Raw genomic sequence first — 15,888 nt, 5'->3', positions numbered from 1 at the left:
ACACCTCTTCTCACCATTATCTCTTCCTCTCTCCCTCCCACTCTTTTTTTTTTTTTTTAATTTATTTATTTTATTTTTTTATTTTTTTTTGGCTGTGTTGGGTCCCCGCCGCTGTGCGCGGGCCTTCTCTAGTTGTGGCCAGCGGGGGCCACTCTTGGTTGCGGTGCCCAGGCTTCACTGCGGTGGCTTCTTTTGTTGTGGAGCACGGGCTCTAGGCACGCAGGCCTCAGGAGTTGTGGCTCGTGGGCTCTAGAGCGCAAGCTCAGTAACTGTGGCGCACGGGCTCAGCCGCTCCGCAGCATGCGGGATCCTCCCGGACCAGGGCTCAAACCAATGTCCCCTGCATTGGCAGGCAGATTCTCAACCACTGCGCCACCAGGGAAGCCCTCCCTCCCACTCTTGACCTTCAGAAACCCAGGGCAATATACATCAGACAGTAGTAAAACTAATTACATTTTCAGGCTTTGCTGGGTATTGTGTTTTAGAGGAATTATCTCACCCATTCCTCAAATAATTCTGTGAGTGAGGAACCATGCCATGCTCATTTGGGGATTCACAGAGGTTAAGTATTTAGGCTGAAGTTGAACAGCTAGCAGATGATGCAACCAGGATTTCAATTCCAGCATTGACTCCAGGGCCCCTGCTTTAAACATACATTATGTTAACTCCTCCTCCATCTCACAAGTTCAGGAAGGAATCTGATGAACTTCCCTCCAGAGCTGAGGATAAGCTTCCCAAGCCTACATTTTGGCTCAAGTACTTGGCATCTGAGAAACGTTCAGAATTCTGCCGCACAGGGGAACCCTGTTCTATCAAGAATCAAGGCATCACGTCTGGTAACAGCAGTCATTCTCAACCTTAGCTGCACGGGAACCTGGAGCTTTTAGAATCCTGATGCCCAGGCCACACCCTCGTCTGATAACATCAGAATACCTGGGGGGCAGAGGCCAGGCATCAATGTTTTTTAAATCTCCCCTGGTGATTCCAGTGTGCTACCTGAGACTGAGACTGAGAGTTACTGAAGTAGTGAAATGTCAGGCAACATCAAGCAAATTAGGAGAGCTCCTTTTGATGAGTAGCAGCGCTATCCCAGCATCGCTGAAGTCATGGTATTAAGTGATCAAATTCATGCTTTTCCTCTGTATCACATCAGCCAGGGAGAAACCTACCTAACAGTATCCAAAATGGCAGATGGCTATAAAGAAAACCATTTTGAACTTGGAATCAATGAAACCTGGATTTAGGGTCTATCAGTCTGCCATGTGCTAGCTGTGTGACTTTTTTTAATCTGTGGTAAGATACATACAACAAAATTTACCATCTTAACCATTTTAAGTGTATAATTCAGTAGTACCTTTTTTTTATTGTTGAAGTATAGTTGATTTACAATATTGTGTTAGTTTCAGGTGTACGGCAGAGTGATTCAGTTATACATATATACGTATATATCTATATTCTTTTTTTAAATTCTTTTCCATTATGCTTTTTTACAAGATATTAAATATAGTTCCCTGTGCTATACAGTAGGTCCTTGTTGGTTATCCATTTTATATATAGTAGTGTGCATCTGTTAATCCCAAACTCCTCATTTACCCCTCCCACCTGCTTCCTCTCTGGTAACCATAAGTTTGTCTTCTATGTCTGTAAGTCTGTAATTCAGTAGTTTTAATTATGTTCACAATGTTGTGCAAACATCACCACCATCCATACCCAGAACTCTTTTCATCTTACAAAACTAAAACTCTACACCCATTAAACTACAACTCCCCATTCCTCCCTTCCTCCAGCCCCTGGCAACCACCATTCTACTTTCCCTCTGTCTGAGTCTGACTACTCTAGGTATCTTATATAAGTGGAATCATGTAACGTCTAACCTTTTAAGATTGCCTTATTTTACTTAGCATGATATCCTCAAGTTCCATTGATGTTGTAGCATGTGTCAGAATTTCCTTCCTTTTTAAGGCTGAATAATATTGCTTTGTGTATATATACCACATTTTGTTTATACATTCTTCCACTGATGGACACTCGGGTTGCTATTATGATAAACACCTTTGGCTTTTGTGAATAATGCTGCTATTATCATGAGTGTACATATATCTCTTTGAGACTCTTTCTAATTCTCTCGGTATATACCCAGAAGTGGAATTGCTGGATCATTAACTGGGTGAATTTAAGCAATTCACTTAAATCTTCCTGAGCACCTATTTCCTTATTGCTAAAATTCGTGTGTATTAAACATGGTTCTAGATGCTAGGGATACTGCAGTGAACAGGACAGGTAAGGTTCTTATCCAGAAGGTGAAACAATTCCTACTATCAGCTACCCTAAAATGAATGAGATGACTAAGGTTTTCTAACTTTCATTACAAATTTGATTAAAGTTTGAACTTCTCACTGGGGGTTGAGAACTTTGTACCAAGAAACAAAATGAGTTTATCTGGAAGTCTGAGATTGATGAATGCAAGAGAAAGAGGCTCCCGTGTTCTATCTTTGATGGAAGAAAACCTGAGTCCTGTAATTTTAGCTGGATGAGGAGATGGTCAATCCCAGCCATGTTTCCCCTTGGGTGTGGCATTAGCAAGAATTCATACCAGGACATAATTAAACATTTCAAATATCCTTTTTCAAGGAAAGGGGGAAAGAAACTATCCCAAAGTGCGCACACACACACACACACACACACACACAAATATCCTGCATTTTTAGATGCATCTTAGGAAAACTTCTGAGACAACCTACAACTACATCAATCCATGAACCCTGCAAGTCAAAAATCACCATGTAACCAAACAATAAAGAAGTCTCTGATACATCCAAATTCAAGGGCAATGGATGATTTAAAGAGTTGTCCAGAATTCTTTGTGAAGAATGAATTGTGTATTAGCTTCCCTTAAACACGATAATTTCCTAAAGCAACAGGAAGGGAGGTGGAATATAAGTAATAAGGAATGTACATGACTGTAGACTAGGAATTCTCCATTCAGGCACCTTTTGAGAGAAAACTTATTCTTTTAAAAAATATAGAAAAATACAAAGAACAATATAACAAATACCCATGGTTCAGACTTCTGTTGTTTTTGTTGTTGTTTAATCAAACTTATTGAAGTGTAATTTATATACGGTAAATAAAATGCACACATTTTTAAGTCTAAAGTAAATTTGAATTTTGATAAATGTATACATCTGTGTAACAACCCACCCAAGCAAGCTATAAAACGTTTCCATCACCTGGAAAATTCCCTCGTGTCCCTGTGCAGTCTACTCCTGGCTCAGGCAAACACTGCTCTGATTTCTTTCACTGTAGATTAATTGTGCCTATTCTAGAAATTCAATTAAATGAAATCTACAGGATATACTATTTTTTGTCTGGCTTATTTTGCTCAGTATTCATCCATGTTTTTGCATGTGTCAGAAGTTTATTTTATTTTTTTACTGAGTTGTATTCCTTTGTACAAAGGTACCACAATTTCTTTATCCATCCTCCTGGCTTGTTTCCAGTGTTTGACTATTACCAATAAAGCCACCATGAGCATGTACAAACCTTTTTGTGGACATAAATTTTTATTTTTCTTGTGGAAATATCCAGTGGACAAATTTCAGGTTCATAGAATAGATGTTTAACTTTATAAGAAATGGTTAAACTGTTTTCCTAAGTGGTTGTCAAATTTTACACTCACACCAACAGTGTATGAGATGTGAGATATCCAGTTGCTCCATATTCTTGACAACAGCTGGTATTGTCAATATTTTAAAATTTATCATTCTGGTGGGTATGTAGTAAGAACTCATTATGTTTTTAATTTATATTTCCTTCGTGACTAATAATGCTGAACATCTTTTCGTGGGCTTAGTGGCTTATTAGTCAGCTCGGGCTGTCATAACAAAACCATGGATTGGATGACTTAAACAACAAAAACTTAATTTCTCACCATTCTGGAGGCTGAAGGTCTGAGATAAAGGTGCCAGCCTAGTTGGGTTCTGGTGAGGACTCTCTTCTCGGCTTGCAGACAGCCATCTTCTCACTGTGTTCTTACAGTGTGGTGGGTGGGGGTTGGGGGAAGGCAGGGTGGTGGGAGAGTGAGAGAGAGAGAGACACAGAGAGAGACAGAGAGAGAGAAGACATTCTCTGATATGTCTTCTGATAAAGGCACTAATCTCATCAGACCAGGGTCCTACCCTCATGACCTCACTAACCTTATTACCTCCCCAAATCTGCATTTCCAAATACCATCACATTGGGCATTAGGACTTCAACATATGAATTTTTGAGACCACAAGCATTCAGTCCATATCACTGCCCATTCTTATAAGCTCTATATTGAAGTGCCTATTCAAGTCTTGCTTATTTTTGTATTGATTTGTCTGTCTTGTAATTGAAATGTACTAGTTATTTATGTATTTTAGACCAAAGTCCTTCATCAGACATATTTATTGCAAATACTTCCCTTTGCCTGAGGAGACGGACTCCAAAAAATATTGCTATGACTCACGTCAAAGAGTGTACTGCCTGCGTTTTCTTCTAGGAATTATGGTTTCTGGTCTTACATTTAATCCATTTTGAGTTTATTTTTGTATACAGTGTAAGAAAATGTTCTGATTTCATTCATTTACATGTAGCTGTCCAGTTTTCCCAGCACCATTTATTGAAGAGACTCTCTTTTCCTCATTGTATATTTTTTGCCTCCTTTTCATAGGTTAATTGACCATATATGTGTGGGTTTATTTCTGGGCTGTCTACTCTGTTCCATTGATCTCTGTGTCTGTTTTTGTGTCAGTACCATACTGCTTAGATTACTGTAGCTCTGTAGTATAGGTTGAAGTCAGGGAGCATAATGCCTCCAGTCCTGTTCTTTTTCCATCAAAATTGCTTTGGCTGTTCAGGGTCTTTTGTGGTTCCATATAAATTTTAGAATTATTTGTTCTAGTTCTGTGAAAGTTGTCATAGGTATTTTGATAGGGATTGCATTAAATCTGTAGATTGCTTTGTGTAGTGTGGACATTTTAACAATATTAATTCTTTAAATTCATGAACATGGGATATCTTTCCATTTCTTTGTATTATCTTCAATTTCCTTCATCAATGTTTTAGAGTTTTCAGAGTATAGCTCTTTCACCTCCTTGCTTTAACATAGTATTAGAAGTCCTAGCCATAGCATTCAGACAAGAAAAAGAAATAAAAGGCATCCAAATTGGAAAGGAAGAATTAAAACTGTCACTATTTGCAGATGACATGATAGTATATATAGAAAACTCTAAAATCTCCACTAAAAAACAATTAGAACTAATAAATGAATTCAGTAAAGTTGCAGGATACAAGTTTAATACACATAAATCTGTTGCCTTTCTATATACTAATAATGAACTATCAGAAAGAGAAAGCAAGATAACAATCCCATTTAAAATAGCATCAAAAAGGTACTTCCCTGGTGGTCCAGTGGTTAAGACTCCATGCTCCCAATGCAGGGGGCCCAGGTTTGATTCCTGATCAGGGAACTAGATCCCACATGTTGTAACTAAGAGCCCACATGCCACAACTAAAAGATCCTCCATGCCACAACGAAGATCGCGTATGCTGCAACTAAGACCCAGTGCAGCCAAATAAATAAAATAATTAATTAATTTTTAAAAAATAACATCAAAAAGAATAAAATACCTAGGAATAAACTTAGCCTATGCATTTTCTTAATAATATCTTTTGAAGAGCAGAGGTTTTAAATTTGATCACAAATATTTAATCTTTTTTTTCCTTTTAAAAGTAGTGCTTTTGAGTCATAGCTAAGAAATACTTGCATACCCCAAGGTCATGAAGATTTCCCCCCATATCTTCTTCTAGAAGTTTTAGCTTTTTAGCTTTTATGTTTAGGTCTAGACTCTAATTTGAGTTAATTTTTATATATGTCATGAAATAAGGGCTGAATTAAATAAATTAATGCATTTGACAGAGGGGAGACAATAAATGATAAATTCCATTATTATTACATTTATTAATTATTACTTTTATTAGCATTTAAAGATATTAAAAGCCATAGATATCCATTTACTGTAAAAGACTAGGAAGATTTACATTAAGGGGGGAAAAAACACGGTGGGACACTTATCAAAACAAAGAATTTTTTCCTTGCAAGAAGCCTGACTTAACTGTCAGAGTTGATGGCTAGAGTGATGCTTTAAGTTTTTCACCAAAATTCAGTTGGCTCATCCCCAAGGGAGCCTGCAAAGAATTCCCATGTAGAAGGACCCAGTTCTCCTCGTCTCTCTCTGCCCAAGGTCATTCTCTGGCTGGGGATCTATCAACCTAAGGCAAGCTAGAAAGTCTCAGATGGAGGGTAACAACTCAGGAGCAACCCTCAACACAAGAGGGTCAGAGTTGGTGGAGACAGGCCCGAGCTGCTATATCCTCCAATGGACAATTTTCAGTTGTGTTTTACACAGTGACCCAGAGGGTCCCTGGCAGGAGTGGGCCCTATGGAGGTGTTCTGTTCCTCACAATCCTTTATTGGCTTTCTTCCCTTTCCTCTCTCACTTTCCCCACTCCCTCAATGTGCTTTCTGGGATCCGCTCCCAAATAATCTACTTAGACTAAAATTCTTTTCTGAGGGTCTGCATCTGAGCAATCTAAACTAAAACAGAGGATGATCTCAGAAATGCAATGCTCTGGACACATATGAGCACTTCCAGTGAAAGGTGACCCTCTCTGGAGAAAGAAGTAGAGGAAGGAGAGAGTGATTAATTCTAAATCAAGGCCCCAGGTTAGAAATAAAATAGAGAGATAGTCACTCAAGGTAGTTTTTGTTCCCAAACCATCCATGGTATCACACCAATAGGGCTCAAGAGTCTTTGTTCTAGAAACTTCTTAGCCAAGTATTTCAAGGCCCTTGGCAAAACACCTTGCTCAAGGTAGCAGTCTTACAAAACAGTGGAGTAATGTCTGAGTCGTGCTTGCTTCTTTTCCACAAGCCACAAGCCATAAACCAAAGGAGGGCGGACATAATCTCAAGCACAACAATTTTGCAATACAGACAGTTTTCTTTGAAAAGGCTCTACGAATACATTTCTCTCACTTGGGAACTTCAATAGAAGATAATTATTCTTTTCTGCCTCATAATATATATTAAAAATGTTCAAATGTGGCTTTCCAGGGATTTCTGCCAAATAGTTTTAGGCACCAGATCCAGCTTTACTTAATTTTATATGGCCTGCTTAGCCTATTACAAAATATCCTTTCATGCAATATGAATTTGCTAAAGAGGCTAAAATCTATTCCTTTCTATTAAAACCTCAATTTGAAAAGCCTTCAAGGTTAGGGACTTTTACCCTCAGATCTATCTCATGAGGAGACAGCCACTGAAAAGAGATAGAAAACCTCCTGAGATGTTGTACACTTTTCTAGGCTATCACAACCACCATGAAACAAAATCAAACATGACCATCACCTTCCAGGAAAGGCCGTGTACATGACAAGAAGGCTGTTTTCAGATAAACAGTGTACTTTGTTACCACCCGGGCACACAATATCTCAACCACTACGTCTCATGGACTTTTCTGTTTTTATGAGCTTATGCCAACAACTAGTAAGGAGCACAAAAGCCTGTGCGAAACCCTGCATTCGTTGGAGTGTTTGTGTTGGCTTCCTTAAAATCGGCTGATTTCCAAATCTCATTCTCCACCCCACCTTAGTTATATTTATACTGTTGTGCAGAACAAACTTGGATCTGTATTTAAATGTGAAATGCTTTGTGGCCATTCGTGCAAATCTCTTTATCGGGGTCTCGCACATTAACGCCCTTCACAATTGACCCACAGGCCAATTGTTTAACACGTTTCCACGGGGCTGCTTTCACGCACTCACAGCCCTGTTTTTACTTTTCTTAGCTTTCCTGGACAATCAAAAGGAAGTGGAACAGAGCCGGCTCGCTGAAAGCTGGAGCTGCCCTGTGTCTCCTCCTGCCTTCTGTCTCGGGTTTTGTTTTTCTGCTTCTTTTTTTTCTTTTTTTCTTTTCCGTCATTTCTGGTGGCAGAGCCAGACTATGTAGCTACAATCTCTTGATCCCCGTGTCTGCTGCTTTTTCCCTTCTGGCTCAGAGTCAATGTGAAGACTCACTGTGACCAGTCCCATGAGCCAAACCCTGCCACCTCGATTTCAGTGGAATTGTGTTCTCTGCTGTTGATTTACAAAAGCAATGCAAAAGGGTAAAAGGGGTATGTGTGTGGTGGTTGGGGGGGGAGGGGGAGGGCTGAGGGTGGGGTGAGGATAAAACCCCTCTTAGGAAATGTAAATGTCTTCATCCTTCTTTAATTTGGGGCTTGCTTTAACTTATAGGGTTCCACATGATTTTCTCCTCTCTCCCCATTTTCTCCTTTGAAGAGGAGGGTTGCAATCTGTACAAACTGAAGCAGATAGACTTCAGGTGCCCAAGGTACTTTATTTGAAAGAATGCTTCATGAGGTGCTATAGCTGCTTAGTCTCTCTAAGCTGCAGTTTTCCCTTCTGTAAGAAGACAGATTGATTTCTATTTATTGAGTGTTACCGTGGCTACGAGATACAGTGTGTATACACATAACAGACAGTAATGATGTCTGTCTCATATGATGGCTGTGAATGCTTAATAAACTATCGTACATAAAGCACAGACCAGAGGGTCTGACAAGCAGTGAGTGTGCAGAAATGTCAATCAATCACCATCATCATCATGAATCTTAAATCATAGTGAGAGTTAAGAGGTTGAGGAACTAACAGTGAATGTCTCCACTATGGTTAATTTCATGATCAAGAGCCCAGGCTTTGGAGTCCAGCACATCTGCCTGCAAATCCCCACTCCACCATTTCCACATCTGTGACCTCTGGCAAGTTGTCTAAGTTCTTTAAGTCTCAGTGTCCCCATCTGTAAAATGGGGATAGTAAATTATCTACCTTAAAGGATTGCTATAAAGATCGTGCTTATATATGTGGTTAGCACAGTGTTTTGCCTATCAACATATGCTTTACATATCAGTATATGATAGGTATTATGAATATTACTTACCTATTTAATGTATTTTTATTATAAGGACATAATATAAGATTAGCCCAAAGGACTAATAGCTACTCCTACATATACCTTAAAGATATAAATTATTTTCAAAGTCAATTGATTTGATGGTGAGCACATTCTTCAGTCCTAGGAAATCTTTCAAACCAAGGTGCTACCACATCACTTAGGAACTAAGCAGGAGGAAAGCCAATCAGCCAGAGAAACTGATCCTGAGGTCAGTTTTCCTGGGAGGAAGTTGGATGGAACATTAATGAAGGTAAGCAACCCTGAAGCCCCACATTACAATAGCTTAACACAAAATATGGTTATTTACTGCTCATGTCATAGTTCAATGCAAGTCTGCAGGGGTGGTCTGCCTCCAGTCATTCAGGGGCCTGGGTCCACCCGTCAGTTGGCTCCACCATCTTTTAGTGCCTTCAAGTCCTCCATTGGATTATTCCCATTCATCTGGTAGAATAGGAAAGAAAGAATATTGGAGTATGATGCAAGACATTTTAGGGGCCAATCCTGGATATGGAATATATCACTTCTGCCTGTAACCATTGGCTAGAATTCAGCTATATGTTGCCACCTACTTCAAGGGATACTAAGAATTGTCTTCCCGGACATCCAGAGATTTGCATATCACATGACACTGTCTTTGCCTCAGGTGGATATGAGGAGCTCACTTTACATTTATCAACCCAATTTAAACTAATTAAGGGACAACAGCTACAAACTTCCATGAAAATGCCTTTTCCAGACTGAATATTTTATCCTTGCAAAGGATGATCATATAATTTTTGGTCCAACCTGGGACAATTATGAGAGTGAGAAAAGGTGGTAAAGAAAAATAAAATGAAATAATATTTCAAAATATTTTAAAATTAACCAACATATTGATTTTAACTTATTGGTAGAACTATAAAGTAGTTCTGGTCAAAACTATTTTTAAAAAATAACATTTAAAAAAAATTAACATAGAATAAATCCGTATATATTAAAGTTTATTATCTGCATGTTAAAAAATAACAAGCAAACAATTTTCCTTGGTACTTATTTATATATCTTAGTCTCTTTATAACATAATATTTTTCAACATTATCTCATAATTTGTTTTGTTTTCATAAAATGCCTGAGATCTTTTTTCAAAATTACATGATTAAAATATGTGAAACTGTACTCTTCTAAGGAGAAAATCTCTTTATATTCACTGTGTTACCTGCCAAGCTCACAGTAAATTCTGCTAAATGAAGGCTGTCTTAGTCTGCTCAGGCTACAATACCAAAATACCACAGACAAGGTGGCTTACACAGCAGAAATTTTTTTATCTCTGGGAAGTCCAAGGTCAAAGTGCCGGCTGATTCAACTTCTGATGAGAGTTCTTTTGCTGGCTTGTAGAGAAGTGGGGTCAGGGGGACGCAGAGAGAGAGAGAGAGAGAGAGCTCCCTGGTGTCTCTTCCTCTAAGGACATTAATACTATTGGATCAGGGTCCCACCCTTATGACCTCATTTAACCTTAACTACTTCCCTATAGGCCCCATCTCCAAATACACTGGAGAATAGGGCTTCAAACACAAATTGGGGGCAGAGGGGAGGGGGGAGGGTTACAAAATTCAGTCCATACCAAAGGCTCTGATCAATGCTACGTTTTTATTGAAATATATCAATATTTCAGCCCCAATAATTTCACAGGTACTGATTTTTTGCCTCTCTTCAGAGTACTGTTCTTAGGCAAATATTTTTACAAATATTTCAAAACTTTTCAAAAACACTTAATTTTATTTATGATCCTTTTGAATACTTTGCTAAGCCTAGATGCTATGGAATCATGGACCCTCTCAATTTCATTTTAGTCCAGTATATAGAATACAACTTGATTTACAAGTTAAAAATAGGAGCTCTACCAATAGATTCTTCCCACAAGAGTTTTTCCATAGCATAAATTATAGCTTCAAATGGAAATCTAGCACACCATTTGAGTTTGCATTGTTTAATGTATAATGTATAGAAATACACTTGAATGTCTTCTTGTCTGCACATATTGTTGTCAATAATTTCAGGTCTTGAAAAGCTTCAACCACTGAAATTTTCTTGACACTCCATTCATTGAATACTTTGATTTAAAGATTTCCAATTGGTTTGGAACAAGATGCAACCGAACTGAGAAAATTCATTTATAAAAAGTAGTTCGACTTCATGAAAATGAACTTGCAAAATCTTGACTTCAATTCCATGAACTGGGTGAGAAAAAACAATCAAACCATTAACAGAACCACCTTCACTAATCTGCTATTTGAAGCAGGCCTCAGAAGCATCATGCAGGCTGCCCCCTGAGCCAGGGCAAAACCGGCTGGTACACCAAGTGTCTGGCAGAAACAGAGCCTTGAGTTCTTCTCCCACTACCAAATCCAGAGGAAGTTAGTCAGCTGTAGCCACTCCTGACTGAAAGCACGGTGCCTGCTGTCCTAGAAAGAGAGGTATTGATTTTGATGCATCTGGGAAAAGTTAGGAAAAGAAAAATGAGTCCTCTGTGCCTTTTCAGGTTTGACTTCCTATTGAAATGAGAACCTGTTTACTACACATGCATCTCACACATAGCTAAGAAAGAGCATGGGAGAAGTGAAAGTAACAGTGAGAAGACAGCAGTCTATGAACCAGGAAGTTGGTCCTCATCAGACACTGAGTCTGCAAGTGCCTTGATCTTGGACTTCCCATCCTCCAAAATTGTGAGAAATAAATGTTCGCAGTTCAAGCTACCCAGTCTATGATATTTTTGTTACAGCAGCCAGAACAGCCTAAGACACAACCCCACACTCAACCAGTAAGAAAGGGGGAAGCTGAAGAATACAATGTGGCCACCCTAATTTTTACCAGCTGAAAACAGCCCTGGAGCAACCTTAATTTCTGAGAATGGCAAAGACAGATAATTTCAATGACTAATGCTTCTAAATGCCATGGTAAAAGCAACAGTATATTAAGCTTTTGTGTAAAAAATTCTCCTGTGTTACTTTCTGAAGAACTTGGGGAAAAAATTTCTAAAATATGTGTATCTACTTTTCATTCCACTGTGTCAATTTAAGGTGAAAACTAGAGAAGTTACTGTGTGTCTACTACATGTAAACATGGTACCCAGCCTTTACTTTTATCTTCTCTAACACTCACTTGTAAGAACTTGTAAGTAAGAATTATTAAACCCACTTGGCTGATGAGAAAGTAGTTTCCGAGTGGTTCTCTGTTTTGCTGAGGCCATATATTTAGCTCATGGTAGTGAGTTCAAAACCAGGTCTGTCAAGCTCAGGTCATCTCCCCTTCATCCTAATTTCCTTTTGGGAAACTAACTTCTCCCACACTCTTCACTCTTAGGAGGAGTATGAAATTGACCAGCTCTTTTCTACCCAAGGAATAGACACATGATCTAAGCAAGGTTTGGTGAATTGCAGAAATGTTCACAATTTTTCTCCATAACTGTCCTTCTATCCATACTATTGATACTTTGCAATGTGAATCTTGTAGCTCCTCTCATCAAGAGCTGGAGTCTACTTCCCCACCCCTTGAATCTGGACTGGCCTTGAGACTGGCTTTGGGCAACAGAATGTGGCAGAAGTGACACTGTGAAAGTTCTGAACATGGGCCTCGAGAGACCTTGAATACTTCTACCCCACTCTTGGATTCCCACTCAATTGCCATGTGAACTAACTCTTGCTAGCCTGCTGGAGGATGAGAGACCGTATGAAGTAGAAATAAGCCATCCCTGTTGGGCCATCTTAGATGGAACAGCCCTTAACCAACATGGCAGCTAATGGAAGATCTGACTGCTTAAGTGAACCAGGTTAAGATCAGCTGGGGCTGGTCCAGATCTGCAGAAAAGTTCAGCAGAGCCCATCCCAAACTGTCAAACTGTCAACCTTTAAAATCATGCGCTGCACAAATGTTGTTTTAAGCCACAAAATTTTGGAGTCATTTGTTACACAGTAAAACCTAACTAATACATGAGAATGGAAAAGACCTGTGATTTTTAACTACCAGAGGGGGCCCATGATGAGATTTTTAACTACCTCTTGCTGCCTAGGTCACTATATCTTCTCTGATTCTTGCTCTTTCTGAGCCTGATTCTCTAACTTCATCATTGATACCATGAGCCACCTGTATCCTTATGACAAGTTCTTTTGCTTACATTTGTCAGAGTTTCTGTCAATCCGCAAATCTCCAACTTATCTTAAAGGTTTTGGTCCAAACTCTTCATTTTGCTGCTGAAAAACTGAGGCCAGAGAAGAAAGCTAGTTATCTGCCCAGAATCATGCATCCACTCTTGGGCAGATGCCAGGATCAGAATCTAGACAACATAACATTGACAACAGGACCATTATGATCATACAAGGCCACCACCCTAGTCATGACATGAACCAATCCTGTATCAGCAACGTAGTAAGGCTAGCTGCTGCAAAGGCATTTCTAAATCTCAGTACCTCATACAATAATGTTTTCATTCTCATGCCTCTCACTTGCCAGTCATGGATTTTATTGGTGGGAGAGTCTTCCATGCCCTTACTGAGGGACTCAGGCTCCTTCTACATTGGGGTTCTACACTTCTCTAAGTCCTAGGGTCCTCACCATTCAGCCAGCACATGGGAAAAAGGAGAAAAAAAAAAGTGGTTCTTGAGAGGGTTTTATGAGCCAGGCCTGGAAGCAGCACCTACCATTTTCCTCACATGCCATTGGACAGAGTTCAGGCACGTGACCACAAGAAGCTGTAAAGGAAACATGGTTCAGCTGTGTCCCAAAGACGATGTGAGAGCACAGATAGGGAAAAATCTTTGCCACAGATTCTTAGCTTATTTTATACAGAATCACATCACTAGGATTAAGCCCTTTCTGCTCCTTAGAAAATCACTCCATTCCAAAAAGTGACTAATAAAAGAATACACCCACTTTATATTTATTCTTCAATAAAAGATAATTTAAAATGTTGCTCGTGCAATTGAGTACCCAGAATCTGAAATTCCTACATTCGCTGAATCTTGCTGAAGCATAAGTTCTGCTAGAGACAGGAAACCTGGTTCAGAATACACTATTATCTTGCCCCAATATTCTCTACTATTTCCATTCCTTCCAAGCCTGGGATTAGGGGCACGAATTTTATAAGTAATCATTTGCTTTCCTTTGTCTGGTCAACAGCAAGGTTAGCAGTTTACCAACCACTGGATTACTCTTAAAATTGTGGCATCACATTAGATTACTCAGATACATTTGGGGGAAGAAACATTTCTCTGCTCCTCACCTCCACAGTGGATTTCTTTCTCCCTTCCAATTTCATAAGGAAGTCCTCAGGAAAAATAGACCTATAAAGGTATCAAATTAATGGATGAGTTGAGCCTACATTATTCTTTTCCCATGATGCATTCCAAATATCAAAAAAAGATTAGACAGAAGGCAAGACCCATCCATCCACTTTCCAAGACACGCTTTAGTTACCCAATCACTGCAGAGTGTTGCCAGGATGCACAGCCTATGATTTGGACTAGAATCCAGCTATTTCCAACATACTCCATTTACTTAGTAGGTACTGAAGACTCTGACCAGCCATTAAGCAGCCAATGGACTTTGCTGAAGAACCTGTACAGAGGACACCGTGACATCTTATTTGCTGTTAAGTGGCAGTGCTTTGAACCACAGAGCATGCCTCTGAACAGCTGAGATTACAAAACAAAGCCCTGGAATGCATACACTCTCATTCACTGTTTTCACATTTCTCTGTTTCCAAAATGTTTGGCTACTTTTTTTCCTTCCCTCCACCCACCCAGCTCTTTCTTAAGGACAGAGAAGAAATCTAATCTCATAAAATGATTGGTTTTCAAAATATGCTAAGCATTTAGAGATTTATTAGAAACAGTTTTAGTTCCTCATTAATCTAAAGCAAATTATTATTGATTTACAACAGACGGTTCACCTGATATCCTTCAGGCAGCCATAAAAAAATAGTCTGAGCATTAAAAATGGTTGATATCTTTCTGGCAATAGCAGTTAAACCCAGTCAATGACAGCCCTCTCCAACTGTATGAAAAATAGCCATTCTTACTGTGTGTTCTGCTCACTTGCATTAAGTCTTCCAAATAACCTGTGTTTATATGCATTTATTTTCATATTGGGTTCATTTATCAGAGAGCTCTAGATACCTCATTCACACCAGAGTGATTTTCAAAGTGGGAAAGAAATACTTGCTCACACTACCATGCACTTACACCGGACATGTTTTGTTATAGCAAATTTTTTACTAAAACTTGTGAGGGTTTTTCCTACATTTGAGCAATCTCAATGGTAACAAGTTGAAGCCTGCCTTGGACTTACTGGCTAGGAGTATCAACTCTTTAGTCAGACTGCAAAGTTTAGGTCCTGGCTCTGCCACTTAAGCAACTTATCCACTCTTGGTAAAAAACCTCAGTTTTCTCCTCTGCAAAATGGCAATGTCAAGAGCAACGACATCAGGGGTGAGATGTAGATGAGGTTTATAATTGTTTCATAGCACCGGGCATATAGAGATTTCCCTATTAATGTAAGCTATTGGCACAGGATCAAGACTATTAATAGGCAATTATTAACAGCTTTGCCCACTCCTTGCCTGCTAAAGAGGACTACTCTTTGCCAACTTAGTTGTTTCCTGTCCCTTGGTCCTCCCAGAAGGGTCCAGCCTTGTCAGACAAGAGCAAAGGAAAAAAAAAAAAAAAAAAGATGAAGGCCAAGATGGGAGTTTAAATAAGAGGTCCTGAGGAGAAAGGCGTGGCTGTGGTACACAAGGAAATTCGTTGAAAAGGAAAGGGAGATTTGAAGTTACGGTCTTATGGTATGTTCTTATGTTCTTCACAGTATTAAGAAAT

General features: G+C 39.2%; 1 long non-coding RNA gene across 1 annotated transcript in view; it reads left to right on the top strand.

The window, feature by feature from the left end:
- The window catches only part of LOC309612913, a 33,887-nt gene extending 17,999 nt beyond the window's left edge, over positions 1–15,888 (top strand). Inside the window, exon 3 of the long non-coding RNA XR_014235404.1 lies at positions 15,878–15,888. This is a non-coding gene — a long non-coding RNA (uncharacterized lncRNA). The remainder of the gene's footprint in view (positions 1–15,877) is intronic.

This window comes from Balaenoptera borealis (assembly GCF_965194805.1).
Source record: "Balaenoptera borealis genome assembly, chromosome: 16".
Lineage (NCBI taxonomy): Eukaryota > Metazoa > Chordata > Mammalia > Artiodactyla > Balaenopteridae > Balaenoptera > Balaenoptera borealis.
The sequence above is the reverse complement of the archived record's forward strand: the minus strand, read 5'-3'. Positions and strand labels throughout refer to the sequence as shown.